Here is a 24,049-nt window from a genome sequence, read left to right on the forward strand (position 1 = left end):
TTTCCGCCTTCCGAAGACGCAGCTGCACTGCCTTAAGCGCCTTTCCTTTAAGCGCGTGCTGGAGACGGTTTACGTTTTCTCTGTCGGTGAAACCGCAGAGTTGCGTAGTTTCCTCGAAGGTGGAAATAAACATACCCCATTCTACAGGGTTACCGGAGAATGTTGGTAGTTTTCCGGCACCAGCTTGCCTAGCGGACGCTTGACTTCGTGCTATATCGCCAGCGCCCTCCATCGAAAGTCCATACGTTGTTGAACATGACGCGTAGCCATGCATGGGAGGCGGCGCTTTCGCAGTCGTCTCCATTTTGCGCTCGATGCTCTCCAGTCTATTCATCACCTGGTCGAGCGGGATGGTACACTGCTCTTTCATCTTATTGAGGGTGCAGAAGGCACAAAGCCACTTCCGTGAGGAGGATGACTCACTTCCGGTCAAACAGGTAAGGTGCACGTACCGGTTACACCCGTTGCACTCAATCATATCGGTATCACCGGGTATGTTGCAGGCGTAGCACGTTTTCCGCGGCGATGCGCTTTTCTGTCTCACCCCACTCTCCATGCAGGCCTTCATCTGCTCGAAGATGCGACTTATCTCCATCATCGTGTTATCCGCCGGCTGACGGTAACCCGTTGGCGTGGATGTAGATTGCTCTTTCGTGGCGTTCGCGCACTTATCACAAAACCATTCCTGGTCTTTAGCGGCATCATCTATTGCAATGCACTTCGCGTGGTAAGCCGTTCTACATTCGTCACACACGATATATTCTTCCATACAGGCCGCCGAACACTTTCCGCAGATGAATTCCTCGTACGAACTTTCCTCGTTATTAGCCATTTCACGACACTACTTCTTCAGCACAGTTTTATTTCCGATTTCCTCAGGAAGCTTTATACCGGCAATGGGTGAGTACCGCGAAGGATAAGAACACTTAATAGTGTAACGAGTGATTTTTTAGAATGTTGCGAAGCAACCAATTCTTTCTACCCAGAGATCAATTAAAACGTTTTTTAGCCGAAATTAGAATGGTATAATTTATTACTATTTCGCAAGGTGGCGCTAAAAAATCACGTGCGTATGCTCGGGTACGCGAAGGAATCTGCTCGTCATCCTGCTGCGTCGGTCATTCCCCCTAAGGGCTTCGGTTCGTGCCGTCGCTGGTCGGGTTTCGATAAACCGATTAATTTCGAAGCGACCGGCAGCGCCCTCTATCGCGTGACCCGTGCAAGGAGGCTTTTGCATCTGAATTGACGGTTGACGGCGTCAACAGCGCGTGTAGAGCTTTTTAAAGCGAGAATTGGTTTTATTGTTCTACATTTTAAAAACGTTTCTTTTTTCACCGTTTCTCCTTTGCTACTGCCCTTGTTTTCGGTCAAGAGTGCTTCTTATGCTTTTGACCTTGTTGGTTTGTACAACTTTTATTCACGCACTCGTTTAATACCGCACCGTACAATTATCCTCTCCCGCACTCGCACCGTACAAAGGATAATTCAGAAGAGAGCGATCGTCCGATCGAACACCTATATTTATGCGCACCTGCTTTGCTCTCACGCACCTTGCTTTGCTCGGCCCTACGCTTCGTGTACTACGTTTCGTGTGCCATACTTCGTGTGCTACGCTTCGTGTGCTAGGCTTCGTGCCCTTATCTGTTCTAACTCTGTTCTAGATGTTCTAACTCTAACATCTGTGCTAACGGTTTGTAACGCTTCCGTTATCCTATCGCTACCTTTCTTGCTGACTAACCTTTGAGGTCGGAGTCACGACAGCGATAGATGTGCTGCTGGGGACACGGACTTCCAAGCATATTTAAGCCATATTGCCACCAGCGATTACACCACAGAACCCCCCCCCAGTGACGGCGTCGCGGTCAACAATACTAATTGAGTGTCGCTGGTTGTAATTCGGTTGTAGTTTTAATTGCCCACCAAGAACCGAACACCCTTTTTTGTATTTTCCTTTTTGGGAGAGACCATCCATTTCAAACGCAGGTTTTAGACGATCGATCGAAACGGATTCATTTTTACCTTTGATTTTCTCCTTGGAAATTTTTCTACATCTCCGAACCACCTCATATGGTCCTTCATACGGTGCCTGTAGGCTCTTCTTTACTTTATCTACCCGTACAAAAACATTCTTACATGTATTCAAACCTTTCGGTATATATGTGGTCGTACTATCATTTAGTTGGGTAGGATTTGGATCAATTCGTCTAAATGCTTCTTTTAATTTTTGGATAAAATCCGGCAAGTAAATTGTTTTTGGAGCAGAAGGTATGAATGCTTCGGATGGCAGCCGCAGGCTTTCTCCGTATACCATTTCTGCTGGTGATCATATTCAAATCGTCTTTGTATGCTATGCGAATGCCCAGTAGAATCAAGGGCAGATGCGAGATCCAATGAGTAGTGTCTTCACACGCTTTTAATGCAGATTTTAAATGGCGATGAAATCGCTCAACCATTCCGTTGGCTTGAGGGTGGTATGCGGTCGTTTTGATGTGGTTTGTTCCCAGTAATTTTTTCAGTTCTTCAAATAACTTTGATTGAAACTGTCTACCTCTATCGGTAGTAATTGTTAATGGGCACCCAAACCGTGGAATATAATCCCTAACGAACGTTTTTGCCACCGTTAATGCTGAGATATCAGCCATAGGGTAACACTCCGGCCAACGAGTGAACCGATCCACGATGGTTAACAAATAGGTCATTTCTTCTGAAGGTGGTAATGGCCCTACTATGTCCATGTGCACATGCTCAAACCTTCCTTTTGGAATGGTTATTGCTTCTAACGGGGAACGAGTGTGTCGACAAACTTTTGCCTTTTGACATCCTTGACATGCCCGAGTCCAGTTGCCCACATCCGTGTTCATTGAGGGCGTAAATAACCTTACTTATAAGAGTTTCCGTGAGGCACGAATCCCTGGATGAGACAAATTGTGCAAGCTGTAAAATGTTGATTTCCTTAGAGAAAGAGGGACATATAACCTAATACGCCCTGTGGATGACTCAAACATTAGGTTGTTCTTATCGAGAATCAGCCAATTCAATTTATATTTGGAGTCTTCCCTTTTATCTTTTAACATTTTTTGTAGTTGATCATCTATTTGTTGATATTTGGCTAAATTTTCGTAAGAAATTTCTGTGATCGATTCGGATTCTCCGATTCGGGATAGGGCATCAGCAACTTACTCTCGCCAGTAATATATCTAATCTCCGTGGTGAATTGCGAAATAAAATATAGTTGCCTACTTTGTCTCGGCGATTTCTCTGCTTTGGACATGAGGGCATGGACTAGTGGTTTATGGTCAGTATAGACCGTAAATATTCTGCCTTCTAGGAAATGTCGAAAGTGCTTAGTTCCTAGAGTTATTGCAAGCAATTCTCTGTAGAATGTGGAGTACCTCTGTTCCGTGGTCGTCATCATTTTGGAGAAAAACGCAAGAGGTTCCGGTATTCCCTGGTTGACTTGCTGCAAAACTGCTCCAACGGCAAAATTTGATGCATCAGTCGTCAGTGTGTAAATGGCGTCACACTTAGGATGCACAAGCATGGTGGCTTTCGATAGCTTCCTTTTGATGTGTTTTAGGGCCTCCTCGCATTCGTCTGACCATACAAATTCTTTTTTACTCTTTTTGATGTGTTCCTTCACCAGTTGGTGTAGCATTCATAACTTGTGTGAAACATTGGGAATAAAGCGATGGTAATAGTTTACCATTCCCAAGATTCTTTGAAGTTGTTTTACAGTAGTTGGTGAGGTAAAATTGCGAATTATTTCAATTTTATCCGAGGTTGGACTTATTCCCTTTTCACAAATGGTGTGACTTAGGAAATCGATTTTTTTAACACCAAACACTCACTTTGATGGCTTGAGTTTTATGTCGTGGTCCGTTAAACGTTTTATAACCATATGTACGTGTTCTAAATGGGACTCATGCGACGGGCTGGCGATCAAAATGTCGTCAATGTAGACGAATACAAAATCTAGGTCGTGGAAAATGTTGTTCATTAGCCGTTGGAAGCTTTGACTCGCATTTCTGAGACCAAAGGGCATCCTCAAGAATTCGAACAACCCAAACGGTGTAGTTATCGCCGTTTTGTGAACGTCTTCCTCGGCTACCGGTATGATGTGATATGCCGGTACGATATCTAACTTTGTAAAAAAATTACAACCATCTAGATTCATTGTAAAATTTTGTATGTGGGGGATCGGATATCGATCTGGAATTGTGATAGCGTTCAACCGTCGATAGTCGCCACATGGTCGCCAATCTGCATCGGATTTGGGTACCATATGTAATAGCAAAGAAGCTAACGAAGATGATACTCTACAGATTCCCAAGTCCAACATGTGTTGGAATTCCGCTTGAGCAATCTTCAACTTCTTTGGATCGAGACGGCGGGGTTTGGCAAACGGCAATGAACCTTTTGTTTCTATATGGTGGACTACCGAATGTTTGACTGGTTTTTTATAATCCGGCGGATCCATCAGTGATGGATACTCTTTTAAAAGATTCTCAAAACCATTAGTGTCGATTATAAAACTTTTTGGAGTTGGCGTGTCCACAAAAGCAATAGTTGCGATCGTTTCTTGTCCCGTAAGATGATCGATCAACCGTTCTCTTCTGAGGTCGACCCATAAGTCGTTTTTCGCCAAAAAATCAGCTCCTATTATCGGTCGATTTACTTCGGCTAGTATAAAACAATGAGAAAATACTCTCCTCAGGCCAAGGCTTAGTTGCAACAACTTTGTTCCATAGGTAGCAATAGGGCTTCCATTAGCTGCTACAAGTGAGTGTTCTGCCTGTCTGATTACTTTCCCTAGTAAATTGTAAGGAATGACGGACATATCGGCTCCTGTATCCACTATGAAAGTGAATTTTGTCATTTCATCATCTATAAAAAAGGCGATAGGAGTCGAATATTGCTCTTGGGTTGTCCGCCACTACCGTTGAGCATATTAGCTTTTTTGTTGAGAAAAATTACAAGGTTTTTGGCATCTTCGTGCTTGATCATCAAATCTAAAGTGAAAATAGCACATTGGATGTTATCGAACCTGTGACGGCGTTCTTGAGTGACTGCCACTCGATGATCGATTTCGTTGGCGTCCTCTATTGTTACGATCTGGTTGTACTGAGATCGTTTTTAGCATGTCTTTCAATTCGGCAATTTCCTGCCGCAGGGTATTCATTTCGTTAGAGGGATTCCCACCTGATGTTTCTTCGAAGGAAGGCCCTGCGATTGACGAAATCGCACCGGCTTGGGTTGCTTCCCACAGCCTGTCTGCCACCTTTAAAAGTTCACCGATGTCCCGGCTGTCTATTGCAATTAGCGAGATTTCGATTGTTTTGGGTAGCCTTGATAGCCAAAGCTTACGGATAAGCTCCGTGGTGAGGTTTGTTGAGTCACCGGCTAGTTGGACCATATGTCGATAAAAATCCGACGGAAATCGGTCACCCATTTGTACATGATACAAGAGTTGGGTAATACGGTGCTCCTCACTCACATTGAGCCTATCTAATAACTGGCTTTTGAGGTGTGTGTAAGGGTTGCTAGGTAATGGAGCCGAAACAATATCCATTATCTTTGCCAAAATGTTCTTTGGAAGCACACTCAGTACATAAGAGTACCTTGTACGTTCCCTAGTCACATTCGAAACTTCGAATTCCGCTTCTGCTGCCACAAATCATGCGGACGGAGCGTCTTCCCAAAAATTATGTAGTCTGGTCGAAATCCTTTCGATTTCTAAAGGTGTTATCCTAGGTTGGTTGGTCTCCGTCACTGGAGGTCGACCCGGCGCCAAAACTGGGGATTGCTGTGGAATTTCCCTGTGCCCAGCACTGTCCCCATCACTATCGTTCGTCTTCATCTTCGGCCTTACAATGTTTTTACTCCCTGTCTAAACTCGTAAGTAAACTATATATGTATGCTCACTTGACACGAATGATACAAAATTATTGATATATAAATGTGATAATCGCGAAAGAATATATGTAAGAATGTATATAAAAAAAATTAAAATATTTTCAAAATTTGATAAAAAAATGTGCGATGTCATAGATGAATTGAACAACGCAGGTAAATAATATGTATGGTGTTATATAAAAAAAATGTTCACTGTATGAATTTTACAATTCGCCTAACTTTACGCAATTGCGGAAGTATGTCGCGTGAAAAAAAAATAGTAACAAAGCAAAAACAAAAAGGAACGAGCTCACCGATCTTTCCCACGTATGGTGTAGCGCACGGTTGGCACCAGCAATCGAACGTCTCCCTCGATGGTCGCTGAGGCCGGTCGCTGATCCGCTTCACGTTGACCCGGTTGATGAAGGGATGTCTTCTGCGATGTTAGAACCGGACAGGTTATCCGCGATGATCACACCGCGCTGACGATGATTTCTTATGATGTCGCCGGTTTCGCCACGATGTCCGTGATGGCAGTGGTCACACCGCGATATCGATGGTCACACCGTGATGTCAATGGTTGCACCGTGCCAAGTACGATGGTAGCTGGCCGTCGCCCGGTCCAGGCGTAAATATGATCCTTGTAGTTTCAGCGGCGGCGCCGGTCTCGTAGTACAGTCGTCAACTCGTACGACTTAACAACATGCCCGTCATGGGTTCAATCCCCAAAAGACCGCGCCGCCATACGTACAGTATCGGACATAAAGATAGAACCCTGGTGTTTTCAAAGCACCTTGCACTTGTTTTACCACGTTAGTTGTGTTTGTGTGTATGTGTGTGTGTGTGTGTGTGTGTGTGTGTGTGTGTGTGTGTGTGTGTGTGTGTGTGTGTGTGTGTGTGTGTGTGTGTGTGTGTGTGTGTGTGTGTGTGTGTGTGTGTGTGTGTGTGTGTGTGTGTGTGTGTGTGTGTGTGTGTGTGTGTGTGTGTGTGTGTGTGTGTGTGTGTGTGTGTGTGTGTGTGTGTGTGTGTGTGTGTGTGTGTGTGTGTGTGTGTGTGTGTGTGTGTGTGTGTGTGTGTGTGTGTGTGTGTGTGTGTGTGTGTGTGTGTGTGTGTGTGTGTGTGTGTGTGTGTGTGTGTGTGTGTGTGTGTGTGTGTGTGTGTGTGTGTGTGTGTGTGTGTGTGTGTGTGTGTGTGTGTGTGTGTGTGTGTGTGTGTGTGTGTGTGTGTGTGTGTGTTTGTGTTTGTGTTTGTGTTTGTGTTTGTGCTTTTTAATGTGTATTTGCAAGTGCGCGGGTTTGTGTCTGAAAAACGTAGCTTGCTATGGTTTCATATTGCATGGAAAGTATTCTGATAATGTGTGTTATCATGTGAAACAGCGTGCGTTTGCACTTGGATAAAAGCTAAAGTTTGCATCGACAGCAGCGCTTGTTCCTCGGAAGAAACCGCAGGTGTGCTGGTTGATGAATGTGCATGCGCAGCGATGTGAAATGGACACGCGCACAACAGCAATGAACTCGGCATTCCCTTACAGGTGTTTCTCCAGTGCACGCCATAGAAATGCCTGCGTGCATCTCTGCGTTGAACATTGTGTGCGCATGTTAAACTTTGTGCGTGCATTGAGCTGGCGCGCAGTTGTTCTTTTCAATGGGCGTTTTGTTTCATGAGCGCAGCAGTATTCGGTTCTCGATTTAAATGGGTAGACACTCACTCGCTTACTCATTGATAGTTTTTATCCATACGTTTTTTTGTTGCTCTGCAACGATGTAATTCATCACGTGTAGAAGCAGAACGCAGGCTGAGCACGGGATCAGCCGTGTCCAAGTTTTTAACTAGCGCGTTCTTGACGGTCCAAGCAAGCAATGTTAGTAACAATGGGTCGAGGTAAACATTGTACTGATGATCAGCGCCATATAATAAAGCGAATGGCGGCTGCTGGCATTAAGCGCAAAACGATCGAGTTTGTAATGGAACGATCGCGCACTTTTGAGGCAAACGCGCTTCGGACATCCGAAATGTGTTTGGACAACCAAAACGCGCTTGGACAACTGAAACGCGCTTGGACAACCGAAACGCGCAAGTCAACCGGACGTCTTCAGAAGACCACGGCGAAAGAAGACCGTAAAGTTGTTAATAGATCGAAAAAACACTGATCGCGAGGGCGGTGGTTCTGCTTATTACATCAAAAACCTTACCCAAAACACAGAAAAACTACTAACAAATCTATACGTAACGACATACTTGTGAAACAAACACACACACCAATACACATTCAAACATACATACACACACACACATGCACACACACACATGTTCACACACATACACACACATACACACACATACACACACACACACACACAAACACAAACACACAAACCACACATAAACCTGTCCCAACAGGTGCATGCTGCGTTGAAAACACCAGGGTTCTATCTTTATGTCCGATACTGTAGGACTGACTATCCTGCTATGGGGGGGAATCAATTAGTCACTGAAAGCCAAGCCCACAAGTCGGTACTGGCAGGCCTTGACCGACATCGGTTGTTGAGCCAAAGAAGAAGAAGTTTCAGCGGAACGGCTGCACTTTGTACTCCGAACAGGATCGCCGCTCCTTATGGTCCGAGCGCGGTAAACGCGATGGCTGCTCCTCGTGGCACAGAACCAGTTAACTGCGATGGCCGCGCTTCGTGGTCCGAGCGTGATAAATGCGACGGCAGCGCCTCGTGGTCCGAGCGCTTTAAATGCGATGGCCGCGCCTCGTGGTCCAAGCGCGGTAAATGCGATGGCCGCGCTTCGTGGTCCGAGCGTGATAACTGCGATGGCCGCGCCTCGTGGTTCGAGCGCGGTAAGGGTGGATTTTCTGACCCGCCCGGTAAAGTTACGTGTCTTCGGAAAATCTTCGTCTCATCTGCGGGTGTCCTCTGCACTGATAACCACGGTCCTGGGTGCGCGGCTTTATTCGGTACGTTCTGTTACCTTTAATGTACGGGTGTACGGGGGTGCTTTGGGTACGGTTGTGCGTGGTCGGCTGCGCGGATGATCCGGGGGAATGGACACTTAGCACGTGCCTCCGGTGTCGGTTTATGTCGGTGGTCCTCAATGCGGTCGGCACCACAAGGCGGAGCTGTCGGAACAGAACGTTTATAGCACGCGGTTGGGTAACCGGCAAAATGGTTGGGGTGCGGCGGTACGCTAATCGTTGCCTATAGATTTTTCGTAGCCACACCAGCGCGGTGAAGCACAATCTTAGCACCCTTTTTGCACCACTTCCTGGAAACCTTTTCACACCACTTTTTATCACCACTCGCGACACGTTATAGGATCACCTGATCACGTCGGTTTGTGTCACCATTTGTTGGTTTGTACTACTTTTATTCACGCACTCTTATAATACCGCACCGTACAATTATCCTCTCCCGCACTCGCACCGTACAAAGGATAATTCAGAAGAGAGCGATCGTCCGATCGAACACCTACTTTTATGCGCACCTGCTTTGCTCTCACGCACCTTGCTTTGCTCGGCCCTACGCTTCGTGTATTACGTTTCGTGTGCCATACTTCGTGTGCTACGCTTCGTGTGCTAGGCTTTGTGCCCTTATCTGTTCTAACTCTGTTCTAGATGTTCTAACTCTAACATCTGTGCTAACGGTTTGTAACGCTTCCGTTATCCTATCGCTACCTTTCTTGCTGACTAACCTTTGAGGTCGGAGTCACGACAGCGATAGATGTGCTGCTGGGGACACGGACTTCCAAGCATATTTATGCCATATTGCCACCAGCGATTACACCACAACCTTAGTCGACCCTTTCTTCGACCGATTTCGACCTAATCTCTGATTTGTCCTGTAGGGAACTATGTTAGGAAACTGCTCGACAGCAAGATTAGGGAACTGCTCGATAGCAGCATTAGGAAACTGCTCGATAGCAGCATTATAATATAATCGCCCAACTCGTGGGCGTAAACAAGGCGCATAAGATACTTGTCCTTATGCGCCTCGATGTGACAATAGCGAATAAACGCTCTCTTGTATCCTGAACCTCAACCGAGTAAGACGCCTTTCTAAAGCTCATCCTAAGCCCCTGTGCCAGTGTTAGGGAACCGTATAATCTCCCTAAAGTGGTGACCCCGACGTGATAGTGAAATCTAAAAGCTCAGGCTAAACATCCGTCCCGCGAAGCGCCCGTGTTTTTTTTGCGCCTGTGACACGAGATGAATCCCGAAGCAGCGTTCCCTACCGCGCCGAGCGCGGTTCCCTGCACTTCCCATGCAGGTGTCAAGACGGAGACGGAGGAAAGACACGTGATATCAAAAATCACTATCCCCGATTTCGACGCGGACGATGTCGATACCTGGTTCCTCTGTCTGGAAGCAGCATTTAGCGTAAACGACGTAAAATCGGACAGGCAAAAGTTCAACACCATCATCGTGGCGCTTGGTAACCGTGCCAAATATGTTTATGCGGCCATCGCTAAGTGCAACAAAAGCGAGATCACCGATCGTTACCAGACGCTGAAAAACGCCGTACTGGCGTATTTCCAGCCATCGGAAAACCAACGCTTAACCAGCCTCCTATCTGGCATTTCCTTGGGCGACCGGAAGCCTAGCATGCTGCTGTCCGAGATGCGAAGGTTAGGCGGAGAAGAATGTCCAGAAAGTGTGTTGCTCAACTTATGGCTCCGCGCACTGCCAAGCACCGTGCGGTCCATCATCACTGCCATACCCAACGCAAAGCTCGACGATCAGGCGAACGTGGCCGACAAAATCATGGAGATGCCACGTACCGACATTGCTGCAGTACAACGAGATGAAATCCGTACGCAGCATACAACTCACACAAAGCCCGATTACATTGCATCACTGGAATACCGAATCGAGGAACTTTCTCAACGGATGGACGAAATACTATCAGTGGACCGACGCCCATCGCAGCACACGTCACGCCCCCGCTACACATCAAGGTCAAGGGACCGAAGGAGTTCATCGCGCGGTTATCGACAGCCGTTCTCATCCCTCAGCCGTAGATGGATATGCTGGTACCACCTTCAGCATGGAGCGAAAGCGGAAACATGCGAGAAAGAGAAGGAAGGCGACAGCAGCAGCCCATGCATTTTTTTCGAGGAAGGTATGCCGGTATACTCAAGGAACAAACCGTAAGTAGTTCCAACCGCAAACGCGTATCATTTTCTTTCGAATCCGATCATTATAACCCCACAAAAGAACCACTCCGAACTAATCTGCGCAACACATTTATTAATAAGAGCCAGGATCACACTAACCATAGTTCCGGTAACACTCCGAACCACATCCCCGGTAACACTCCGAACCCCACTTCCGGTAACACTCTAAAACACACCGCTACACAAGTGCCTATACACATTCGTAGAGTTCACAAAGTAGATAATAGCTCGTGCAATCGCTACCTGATCGACTCCGGTGCCGATATTTCGGTCATTCCCCCTACCGCGCGTGAACGAACCAAAACTTCTAAACGAACACTATTCGCCGCGAACAATACATCCATAGCCACCTACGGCACTAAGCGTATGACCGTTGACCTCGGATTAGCACGGCAGTTCACATGGGATTTTGTCATAGCGGATGTAGGAAGCCCAATTATTGGCGCAGACTTTCTTGCTCATTTCGATTTGCTTGTTGACGTGAAAAGAAAAAGATTGGTCGATAATAAGACAAACAGTGAAATATGCAACATAAATGCAGTAGATATACCCACCATAAAAGCTTTCTCGACCGAAAATCCCTTTGTGACAATATTAGAAGAGTTTCGCGATATAACGAAGCTGAACACACTAAAAAAACCTTGTCACCAAGTTGAACACCAAATATTAACAACAGGTCCGCCAATTTTTAATCGCCCGCGTAGATTGCCGTTAGAAAAAATGAAAGAGGCAAAAACTGAATTTCAGTTCCTCGTCAAGCAGGGTATTTGTAGACCGTCAAAGAGCAACTGGGCAAGCCCATTACATATGGTCAAAAAATCAGATGGCTCGTGGAGACCGTGTGGAGACTACCGAAGCCTTAACGCCGTTACCATTCCCGATCGCTACCCAGTCCCGAACATTCAGGACGTGAGTAACATTCTCAGTGGAGTTCACATTTTCACATGTATTGATCTCCAAAGAGCGTATCACCAGATACCGGTAGCGAGAGAGGATATACCAAAAACTGCTATAACCACTCCGTTCGGCCTATATGAATTTATGTTCATGACGTTTGGCTTAAGGAACGCTGGGCAAACTTTACAACGGCATTTACATGCAATTTTTAAAGTACAAGCAATAATAGACTTTCCTAAGCCGGTGATGGCTAAACAGCTTAAAAGATTCCTCGGGGCAATCAATTTTTACCGTCGATTCATGCCACACGCCGCTCATACGCAAAATATTTTACAAAAAATGATCAAGGGAAATAAGCGCAATGACACTACCACACTAATCTGGAACAAAGAGACAAATGCCGCGTTTTCCAAATGCAAGGAAGACTTGGCAAATGCCGCAACTCTCGCGCACCCTTCACCACATGCCAGACTCGCTCTTAACGTAGACGCTTCAAATCACGCGATCGGTGGTGTCCTCCAACAGATCGACAAAAACGGTCCACAACCCTTAGCTTTTTTTTCTAAATGCCTATCACCTTGTTTGCAAAAGGCAAGCACGTACGACCGAGAGTTATATGCCATTTACGAATCAGTGCGATACTTTAAAGACTTACTTGAAGCACGAGAATTTTGCGTATACACGGATCACAAGCCATTAATAACTGCCTTCCAACAACGCCCAGAAAGAGCTCATCCAACGCAACAACGCAGACTCTGCTTCATCAGCGAATACACGACAGACATCCGTCACGTTTCCGGCGAAAAAAACATAATCGCGGATATGTTAAGCAGAGTTGACGCTATTAACACTCATACTATAGACTACGAACACATGGCAAAGCTCCAACGCAGTGACACCGAAACAATGCAATATTTAAAAAATGCACCTGTAAACACAACACTAACACTGAAAGAGCTCAACATGCCCGGAACAAAAACGGCAATTTTCTGCGACACATCTACCGCAAAAATAAGGCCATTCGTTCCCCTGCCGCTCAGAAGACGAATTATAGAAAAACCAGATAACATATCGCACCCGGGAATAAAAGCAACAACACAAATGATCTCCGAAAGATTCGTTTGGCCTTCCATGCGCAAAGATTGCAAACATTTCGTCACACACTGTTTAGCATGCCAAAAAACTAAAATCATACGTCACAATCACACTCCGATAAATCATATAAACGTACCAGATCACAGATTTTGTCACGTCCATATCGACTTAATAGGCCCATTACCACCATCAGAAGGGAATCTTTATTGTCTAACAATGATAGACAAATTCACTCGTTGGCCCGAAGCAATTCCACTTCCTAACATGACTGCAGAAACAGTAACAAAAGCATTTGTAAATCATTGGGTATCGAGATTCGTAGTGCCAGCGAAAGTTACAACAGATCAAGGCAGACAATTCGAGTCGGAGCTCTTTAAACAAATATTTGTAACGCTGGGCATAGATCACTTACGAACAACACCTTATCATCCGCAAGCTAATGGTCAGATCGAACGAGTACACCGACAGTTAAAATCTGCAATAATGTGCCACGACCGTACACGATGGACTGAAGTATTACCAATCGTATTATTGGGTCTAAGGTCAACAATAAAAAAAGATATCGGCGCAACTGTAGCAGAGCTTACGTACGGAACAACGCTTCGTTTACCCGGAGAGTTTTTTGATACTAGTACATCTCACGTAAACGCGACCCCGGAATACGTTGACAAGCTAAAAAAAATAATGAGCCATGTAAAAGCAACACAAACTCAGCACCACAACAAATCCCAACCATACGTTCAAACAGAGTTGCAATCGTGCACGCATGTGTGGCTTCGTATTGATGCCGTTAGACCGACACTAACACCTCTGTACGACGGACCCTTTAGGATCATTAGTAAAAAAGAGAAAACGTTCGTCATATGCGTTAGAGGTCGAAACGTCGATGTATCGATAGATCGTGTAAAGGCAGCACACATAGACACACAGGAACAACCAATCGCTCAAGAAGATCCTCTCTCGGAAACAAACACGACAGGGCATGATAAAAAAACGTACACTACACGATTCGGCCGTTCGATCACAATACCGCAGCGCTATTAATTTTTAAAGGGGGAAGTGATGTAGGGAACTATGTTAGGAAACTGCTCGACAGCAAGATTAGGGAACTGCTCGATAGCAGCATTAGGAAACTGCTCGATAGCAGCATTATAATATAATCGCCCAACTCGTGGGCGTAAACAAGGCGCATAAGATACTTGTCCTTATGCGCCTCGATGTGACAATAGCGAATAAACGCTCTCTTGTATCCTGAACCTCAACCGAGTAAGACGCCTTTCTAAAGCTCATCCGAAGCCCCTGTACCAGTGTTAGGGAACCGTATAATCTCCCTAAAGTCCCTTTTCGGGGATATCAGTTTGTACTCCTCTGTCCTTTGTTGTTTGATTGTAGAGTTTTGCCCGATCTCGAACTAATCTCAAAACGACATTTGGCATATCAAAATATACCGACTGTTAGCTGTAGCCTTGTGTTGTTCATGTTAACACATGTAATTATAGGGCCAATTGTGTGACTCGAGTGTTTGAGAAAAAGTATCAAAAATGCTCATTTTCTATTATGACCTGTGTTAGAGAACTCGATTTGTCTCTGGTTTTATATATCTAACTGAACTAAGTTCAGTTGCATTACCTGACTCAAACGGAGACCGTTTTTGTCCAATAGCTTTCCATCAGGTTAAAGCTACGGAAATCGTTTTGTTTTACGGTTTAACTACTAAATACATATTTTTAAACCACACGTATTACATTCAGAAGGATTTTTTTTGTAATTATTTACTTAAAAAGGGTGGCAATAACAAAATGTACAGAAATAAGAGAAACATAACTTTGCATGACATTAGTGCCGATTATGTGACTCAACTGTTTGAGAAAAAGTATCAAAAATGCTCATTTTCTATTATGATCCGTGTTAGAGCACGCGATTTGTCTCTGGTTTGATATATCGAACTGAACGAAGGTCACTTGCATTACCTGACTCAAACGGAGACCGTTTTTTGTCCAACAGCTTTCCGTTGGGTTTAAGCTACGGAAAGCGTTTTGTTTTACGGTTTAACTACTAAATACATATATTTAAACCACACGAATTGCATGTAATTACATTCAAAAGAGATTTTTTGTAATTATTCACTGGGAAAAGGGTGGGAATAACAAAATACACATAAATTAGAGAATCGTTACACAAGCGCTACTTTGCATGACATTGCCAAACACATTTAAAGAACAATAATATGCCACATGTAGAAATAATTATTATTTAGTACGATACTTCCTGCGTTACGCGTTGCAGTTTGTTTTGACAAACAAATTAATTTCAGATCAATTTGGTAGCAATGTCTCGTGTCAACGAAAGAAGTCTCTAAAAAGCTTGTATAATACCGATTTTGTTTCAGTTCGTGTAGCGCGGTTTTGTTTGATACTTTTCCGTTTGAATCAGATAATCGACACTATTGTCAAAAACATTTAAAGAACAATGATACGCCACACGTATATATAAATATAAATTGGTACGATATTTCCTGCGTTTCGCGTTGTAGTTTGTTTTAACAAACAAAGTCATTTCAGATCAATTTGGCGGCAATGGCTCTAGTCAACGAAAGAAGTCTCTAACAAGCTTGTATAATACCGATTATAGTGCCGATTATCTGACTCGATTGCTTGAAAAAAAGTCTCAAAAACTCAGTGTTGGTATTATGATGCGAGTTTGACACCTCTATTTGCTTTTCGTTTGACATACCAAACTTAACGAAACAGTTTGACGGGCGTTTGCATTACCTGACTCAAAAGAAGACCGGTTTTTATCAAACGTTTTGCCGTTAGGTCGAAGCGACGGAAAGTGAGTTGATAAATTGTACATTGTTATCAATATCTAAAACAAATCAAGCAAAATGTAAGTACAAAAATTAAAAAAAAATAATCGAAATAATATTATGCAATGAAAATAATGTGAATAACACACCGATTTTTTAAAATATTATATAGGACAACTGGTGAAACACGTACTACTATAGTATAATACCAGCAGTTGGTTACGCTGCTAGAAGAGGTACCCGAATAGCACGAGGGCTATTTAAGGGAGACCAAAAAAGCTTCTGGACTAAAGTGGAGTCCAACCTAAAAGCTCTGGGACCGCCAATAAAATCCAGTGCGACATGGAAGCGGGTACGTTTTTATATTTGTTATTGTAATATATACGCGTGCTTATCTTGGTATTAAGATGTGATACCATTGTTCTCTTTTCTGTCACACTCTCGAGACGCTTTTCTTGGGTACTACTATTATTTTTTTTCTATCGTCGCCAACACGCCGTTGATGGCATGTTGTATGGCATGGCATGGGATGCACCTGGCAAATTAATATACTATAATTTATTATTTTATGTTTCAGGTTTGGTTTGATTATAAATGTGCGGTGAAAAGGAAGCTGCGATACAATAAAAAGTCTCTTGAGGCTACTGGGGGTGGACCATGCGCCCAAAAACCGTTAAATGAGTTAGAGGAAAGAGTGGCAAATTTCTGTAATTTGCATTTTAAGGCTAGTAGGCAATTCAGGAGGCCGGTCTCGTAGTACAGTCGTCAACTCGTACGACTTAACAACATGCCCGTCATGGGTTCAATCCCCAAAAGACCGCGCCGCCATACGTAGGACTGACTATCCTGCTATGGGGTGGAATCAATTAGTCACTGAAAGCCAAAGCCCACAAGTGGGTACAGGCAGGCGTTGACCGACATCGGTTGTTGAGCCAAAGAAAAAATAAAAATAAAAAAAGAGTAAGATTTTCAATGTAAGAACTTTAAGCAGCATTTACAGGGTGTTCGAGATAAATTTGACAGTTTCTGAGGGAATAGCAAAGGAATTTTTAGCAAATTTATGTTAAATATTAAAAAAAAAATTCTACAAAGTTTAGCTTACCATGTTTGCCGCATTTTTTATTCGAAGTACCCTTCCTCTGCGTCGATGGCCGCCTGCACCCGCTTCCGGAACCGCGCGCAAGCCCGGACAACCATGTCTCTGGGGATGGCCGCAAACACGGCCTTTATTCTGGCCACCAGCTCCGCTTTGGTATTGCAGGACGCCCTGTTGGTGTCCCGCTAAACTGTGCCCCACACAAAGTAATCCATAGGATTAAGGTCAGGGGAGCTGGGTGGCCAAACGTCAGTGCTGGTGTATCGGTCGAAATTGACAGTGAGCCATTGGCGTGTTTTTACGGCCGTATGGCATGGTGCAGAATCCTGCTGCCAAACGTACAGCCGCCCATTGGCCACCGTATTGTTTTTACGGTGTTCAGCGAACACATCGCCGCCTTCGGAATTTCGGCATTCGTATGGCCGGCACGAACCATCATAACACACGTTACGCGCTTGTACAATTCGGACGGGTTCCACATATTTATGGAGCTAGACATTTTTTACACTTGTTCGCACAACTGTTAGCAATCGAATGACATATCACTGATTTCGATACGTCAACTCAACCCTGAGATATAAACCCAAAGGCCAGGTGTCAAAATTATCCCGCACACTCTGTGTATTAAAATATTTCAGTGAAAGGGCTTATAAATATATAATTATTGATTTAAAAATTCCTTTGCCATCCACAAGAACATTACAACGTTATGCAAGCAGGATTGAGCTTAAACAAGGCATTCTAGAATATAGTTTAAGATTGATTGGGTCCTTTGCACAAACATTGAGTCATATGGATAGATAAGCTACTTCGGATGTGTTGGATTGATTGTACTCACGTGTGCTTCGCTTAGCGGTCAAAATAAAAAGAGATCATTTTTATTCTATTTCCGATGCACGGTAGTGCAATTATCCGGTTCGGTACGATTACCGAATTATGCCGATTGCTTGCATGCGGTGTAACGCAAGTGTGGTGTAACGCAGGTGTGGTGTATTAGCGCAACTACACACCTGTAGTGTGGTGCAGCTTGCGTGCGAGGTACGCCACATGTGTCTTGTCGTTCGATGAGATGAAGGTGTCTCGTATATTGAAATACGATTTATCGGCGGATAAAGTAGTCGGTGCTTTTGATTTTTTACTAGTAATAATGATGCGCGGGTTTGGAACAATGGAAGCAACCAATTTTTATCGCTTTTGATAAAAAATGAATAAAAAACTGACTGATTGACTGAATGATTGATTGAGATAATAACAAAACTCAGTGATAAGATGATACATGTTGTAGTGATGTTGTAGCAATAATTGCCAAGCAAATATTAAATGTTGGAAGGAGCTAGGTGCCAGGGATGATATCAAAAACCCATATTTTTTACATCCTAAGACAAACGAAAATGTATATGTAATGCCAGACATTCTAAAATTGTTGAGAAACTAGTTATTGGATCATGGGTTTGAACGGTAAACACATAGAAACCAGCAACTTTTCACGTACTGACTATGGCACATATAGATACAAATCCCTAACAGCGTCAAAATGTACGTCGAGCTGCAGAATTGCTTCTCGCACTACCGCTACAGCTCTTCAAACTTATTACCCTAACGATGAAAATACTAAAGCTTTAGCTGATTTGATTGAAAAGGTTGATTTATTGCAGAAATTTTCAAAGCGAGTTAAGATCAAATTGGCGCCTTGAGATATTTTAAACTTAATCAACTATAACCATACAAGGAAAGAAAAGGAAAGGAAAGTTAACAAATATCCCAACGATCAATTACGCTGCAAATCACGTATTTGCAAATAGTTTTTGAATATCTGAAATAAACCTAATATACAATTCATCTGCACCACGTCGATGTGCCTTATGCCGAACTGGGGATCGCTGTCGAACACCTTCTTGGTGGGGCATGAGTACGGCATCCTCATGACATGCCCCAGCCTTCGACACCGTCAGGATGCTCGGTACACCGTACAGCTCAGCAAGCTCGTGGTTCATCCTTCTCCTCCACGCTCTATGCTCGAACACATCGCCAAAGATAGTCCGGAGGATGCGTTGCTCAAACACGGTGCGTCGCTCGGATGGTCCAGGATTCGTGTCCGTAGAGGACCACCGGGCGAATCAATTTACGATGTACCTCACATTTCGTGCGGGATTGAAGTCTTCTGGATCTCAGCAGTCGGTGAAGCCCATAGCATGCACGATTCCCCTGCACAATACGATTTCGCTGCTGATGTCGTTGTCCGAAGTAACTACCGTCCCAAGATAGCAAAACTCCTTTATCACCTCGAGACTGTCGCCGTCAACTAATACACTGCTTCCCAGATGGTCTGAGTCACCGGCAAGCAGGTACTTCGTCTTCGACGCATTGATTCTCAATCCAATTCTTGTACACCTGCTGTTGTCCTGCCGATGATGTCGATGTCATCCGAAAAGCCAATAAATTGGAGATATCGGTAGAGGATCGTGCCACGGATGTCGTGGTCTAGCCTAGCGCTTCGAATGACACCTTCTAGAGCGATGTTAAAGAGCAGACAGGAGAGTCCGTCACCTTGCCTCAGACCCCTGTGAGATTCGAACGATTCCGACGTCAAGATACTCTCACCTTGCACTGCACCCCGTTCATGGTGGCCTCTAACAGCCGGATCAACTTCAAAGGGAAGTGGAACCGCTGCATGATGTTCCATAGCTCCTTCTGGTCTATGGTGTCGTGGTAGGCTGACTTCATTGGTTGTTAACCACGGAGAGTTTCTGGCGCAGCTTTACCATGACCAGGAAATGGTCTGAGTCGACGTTTGCGCCTCTATACGTTTTAACGATATAATATCCGAGAAGTACCTTCCGTCAATCAGCACGTGAACGATTTAGGACTTTGAATCACCCCTCGGGTGTCCCCAGGTGTAGCTATGGCGGTGTGTATGCTGGAAGAAGGTGCTGCGGATGCTCATGTGCTTGGAGAAGGCAAATTTTATCAGCCTGAGGCCGTTGTCGTTTGTCAGCTGGTGGACGCTGAAGCTTCCAATCGTTGGTTTATATACCTCCTCCTGTCCGACCTGAGCATTAAGGACTCCGATGACGACCTTCACGTCATGTTTTGGGCAGCGGTCGTACTCCCTCTCCAGCTGCGTATAGAAGCCATCTTTCTTGTCATCGGTGCTCCCAAGGTGCGGACTCCCAAGATGCGGAACTTACAGCTATTACAGCAAACAATAGTACAATACTTACAGCAAACAATAGTTTATTCGTAACAAGAAAAGGTTTTCATTCAATAAATGTTATTGAAAAGATTCGAAATGCAAGGCTGAGAAATTATGTATTATTGGGGCCGCATAAACAAAATTTCTTTTAGCTTTTTTGAAGTTAATTTATTCCTTCTTTCAGTTGAGATTTGCCCAGGTTTAGAAAAAAATCGTTCGCAAGTAACAGATGTTGCCGGAATGCTTCAATATTTTTTTGCTAGTTGAAAAAGATTAAGATAAATACTTTTTCACTGTTGCCACCATTTAAGGGGGTTATCCTTAACTGCTAAATTTTTTTCTCTCAAAAATGAATCTAATTCTGAAGCTTCATGCGATCAAGGAGTAATTGTTTCTCCGTTTGTGTCATATTGTTTTAAGCAATCTCAAATTTCGTCATCACTATTATCATTAATATCTTCGTTTTCGTTATTATTTGTTCCGTTTTCAGTATTGATTATTTTGTTCATAATTTTTTTTTATACGTTACTTCATAAATCGCTGCTTTCCTTAAAAACCGTTTTTTTAATCAAGGGTCTAACATTATTGAAAAAGAGACCAATTCAGAATTTAAAAGATCAAAAACCTTGAGTCGAGTTCCGTTTCGAGCTCGATTTCAACGCTAAATGTATCACTGCTCTTTTTAGAAATAATTTGATATTTTAGTGAACGTATAAAAACTCCCATTTTAGAAAGGCTCACACTTTTTTCTCGCATAATTTCAGTAGTTACCCTGTCAAACATCCTTAAAATTGTAACAGCCTGATCCATTACCACCGTTCATCTTTTTTGTAGCTTATAATTAAATCCTTCCGCGGCCAAAAATGATACCACAGGGATGTTATTTTTAATTATACGATCTATTATTTCGTAAGTAGAATTTCATCTTATTGGGCAATTTTGGGTTTACTTTAAAGGAGGATGTTTCATGTTTTTTTGCATTTTTAAAAGCTTGTGAGAAGCTTTATTGCTTTTTCTAAAATGTAAAACATTTTATTTGACTTCTTCTATTATTATTTTTTATCCGTACTTGCAAAGCGTGTTAAAAACAAGATTTAAAGAATGAGCACTACATGGAAGCGGTTGAAAATTTTGACGGTGTGCAGCTGCTTTCATATTTGCATATCTGTTACCACTACAAAAACTTTTTAGTGTACATAAAAGCTTTGTAATATCTCTTTTACCCATATTTCAATATTCGAAGCTGTATGACTTAATGAAAATTCTGAACATTCAAGCAAGTATGAAACGATTTGAGAATCATTGTCGATGAAATGTTCAGTCATTGCACCAAAGCTATCGTGATTGATGTTAGTCCAGGTATCAACAGTGATGGAAATATGTGACGCTGAATCTAGCTTCAATTTTATCGCTCAAGTGCTTCACCGTACAATCGCGAAAGAGCAGCGTTTGAAAGAGTTTTGGCAGGTCGTAGTTAGGATAAGCATTTTTCATGAATTTTATAAAATACTTATCTTCTACGATTGAAAAAGGATAGTACTCCTTATATATCATTAGAAGCAAAGAATGATCTAGCTCTAGCTTTTTAAATGCCGTAATTAGCTTGGAGCTAGATTACGAATTAGATGCCATATTACTTCTGTTGTTGTTCTGTCTATATCTTACGGGTGGGTTTTGCGTCAGAAATCTATTATTATTTGGGAACTTTTAGCAATTGTTCCTTCCTTGGTAATTGTTTCCATACCCTCTATTGTTCCTTGTAGCGTTTGAATATAGGATCTTTATATGATCATTCTTACCCCTTTGCATTCTGTCTTCTAGCTCCAACTCTACTGCTCGCTCTATTGCTTCACAGTGGCGGGTCAAGCCTCTCCGAGGCCCTAGGCGTAATGGTAGACGGGGCCCCTTTACCAAATCCATCGATGGGAGAGGGGGGGGGGGGGGGGTGGTTTTGAAATGGTGTGAAATCATGCACTGCAAATTTTCTAAGTTTGCTGCAGTTACATTTTTTACTGAAATATTCAAGCTATTGAGTGATACATGGTTTTGTCGTTTCACTGACTATTTGTAAAACAAATTACTGAAAATGCATTTATTTATTCTGTAAAACGACATGTAAGTCAGTTTGAGCCTCAAAAGAAAATATAATGGGATGCCCGCTTGTTCGTGATGAACAAAAATTTGATTTGGGTAAGCGGTTACTTACAGACACCCCGATAAAATTTTAGGTGCATATTCGGCTTGCGGAATTTACGTTTTGGTTGAGAAAAATCTTCACACCACTTTGCTGTTCTTGCTGAAATTTCGTGGTAACCGTGAGTGCATACCAAATCAACAAACTTGTTTCGACAAAATACAGTTCACATCTGTATAAAACTTTATGAAACAGAAATTAACATGAGCAGAATGGACTGCCATCCTGCGAATCAATAGAAACCCCAATTTCTATACTTTTTTTCGCCAATTTTTAATCGATATCAATGACTAAACAATCAGTAATATCAGAAAGGCTTTGTGGTATGTTCAAATTTTGGGTACTGTGGATACTGTTTCGAAGCGGATTTTCGACACTTGATCGTCTAGGCCAGGGGTCTACAAACTACGGCCCGCGGGCCGCATGCGGCCCTCAAGAGCTTAAAATGCGGCCTCGATGACTTTGCCAGATTTAGAATAAATATTAGGTTATTTTGACTTTTTCAAAAGAAATTGTATTTTTTTTTTTTACATATCTTAGACAAAAATCAAGCTTTAGTAACACGAATCTGTTCAAGTATCGTTAGTATTTTGTTATAAAATGAGATTTAAACGTTCACTCATCAATTATAGGTAACATCAAATGGCCCTCAACATAGTGATTTTTGAAGCAATGCGGCCCGCGGGCTGAAAAGTTTGGAGGCCCCTGGTCTAGGCGATCATAAAAACCTTTAGGACGTTGGAGTTTAGAGGGCTTACCTTGGGTAGGAGGACATAAGTAAACTCCTTAAATGAGAAGTCGATAGATGATGGATGGGCTTAGTCCTATCCTAACAATCCGAACAAATCTGACCTGCCATGTTCGGAGTTGGTTTTATTTATACTCAAAAGAAGTTAAAGGTCGGAAAGTTATCGTTTTCGCTAAGCTAGTTACGATTGTCTTTTATTGACAAGAACGATGGTTCTAAACGATATTTTCTTTCCTACTTTACAGTTTTCAGCTCGTGTTTCATAGTACGGACGATTTGATTTGAAATCGTCATCGTGAGCATAACATGAAAACAATGTTTGCTTTTACGTTGGTGTTTACCTTTACAATGAATACTGAAGTACCGTCTTGCTTCGAATTACGGCCACTTCATATTCAATCGGTCAGAGCGATAACTTCTTGCACGCGGGAAAAACAATATTTTCATTCGAAAGTAACTGGAAATACCTTGTATTGCAGTATGTTTGTCTCAAGTAATCCACGGACCACAGGTCGAGCGGTGAGGGCCAGGAGAATGCATTTTTTTACACGTATATTATTATATTATTACAGTTAATACCAAAATAACTGGTTTATGATATTAAACAATGCGATTGGTTATTGGTTTTCTTAAATTATTATATCATCCAAGCAAGTTTCAAATTCATTTTATTAAATAACTAAAATTGATTGTAAAGATTCTTCAATTAAGAGTCTGCAGCATACTGTGCAAAAGTCATAAAAAGTTCAAAACAATTAAGCAAAATCGCAATATCGCTTCTGAATGTACCCTTCCTTCCATGTTGCAAAATGTTTTCAGGATATATCTGAAGATGGTACAAAAACCTTAACAGCTGAAAAATTATCGAGACAAACGTACAATCGTTCAGTACTATTATGAGGCCACGGACAAGTAAGGCCAGGTCAGACCAATTGATAGTGCATTTCTTT

This window comes from Anopheles coluzzii, chromosome 2 (genome assembly GCF_943734685.1).
Source record: "Anopheles coluzzii chromosome 2, AcolN3, whole genome shotgun sequence".
In the NCBI taxonomy this organism is placed as follows: Eukaryota; Metazoa; Arthropoda; class Insecta; order Diptera; family Culicidae; genus Anopheles; species Anopheles coluzzii.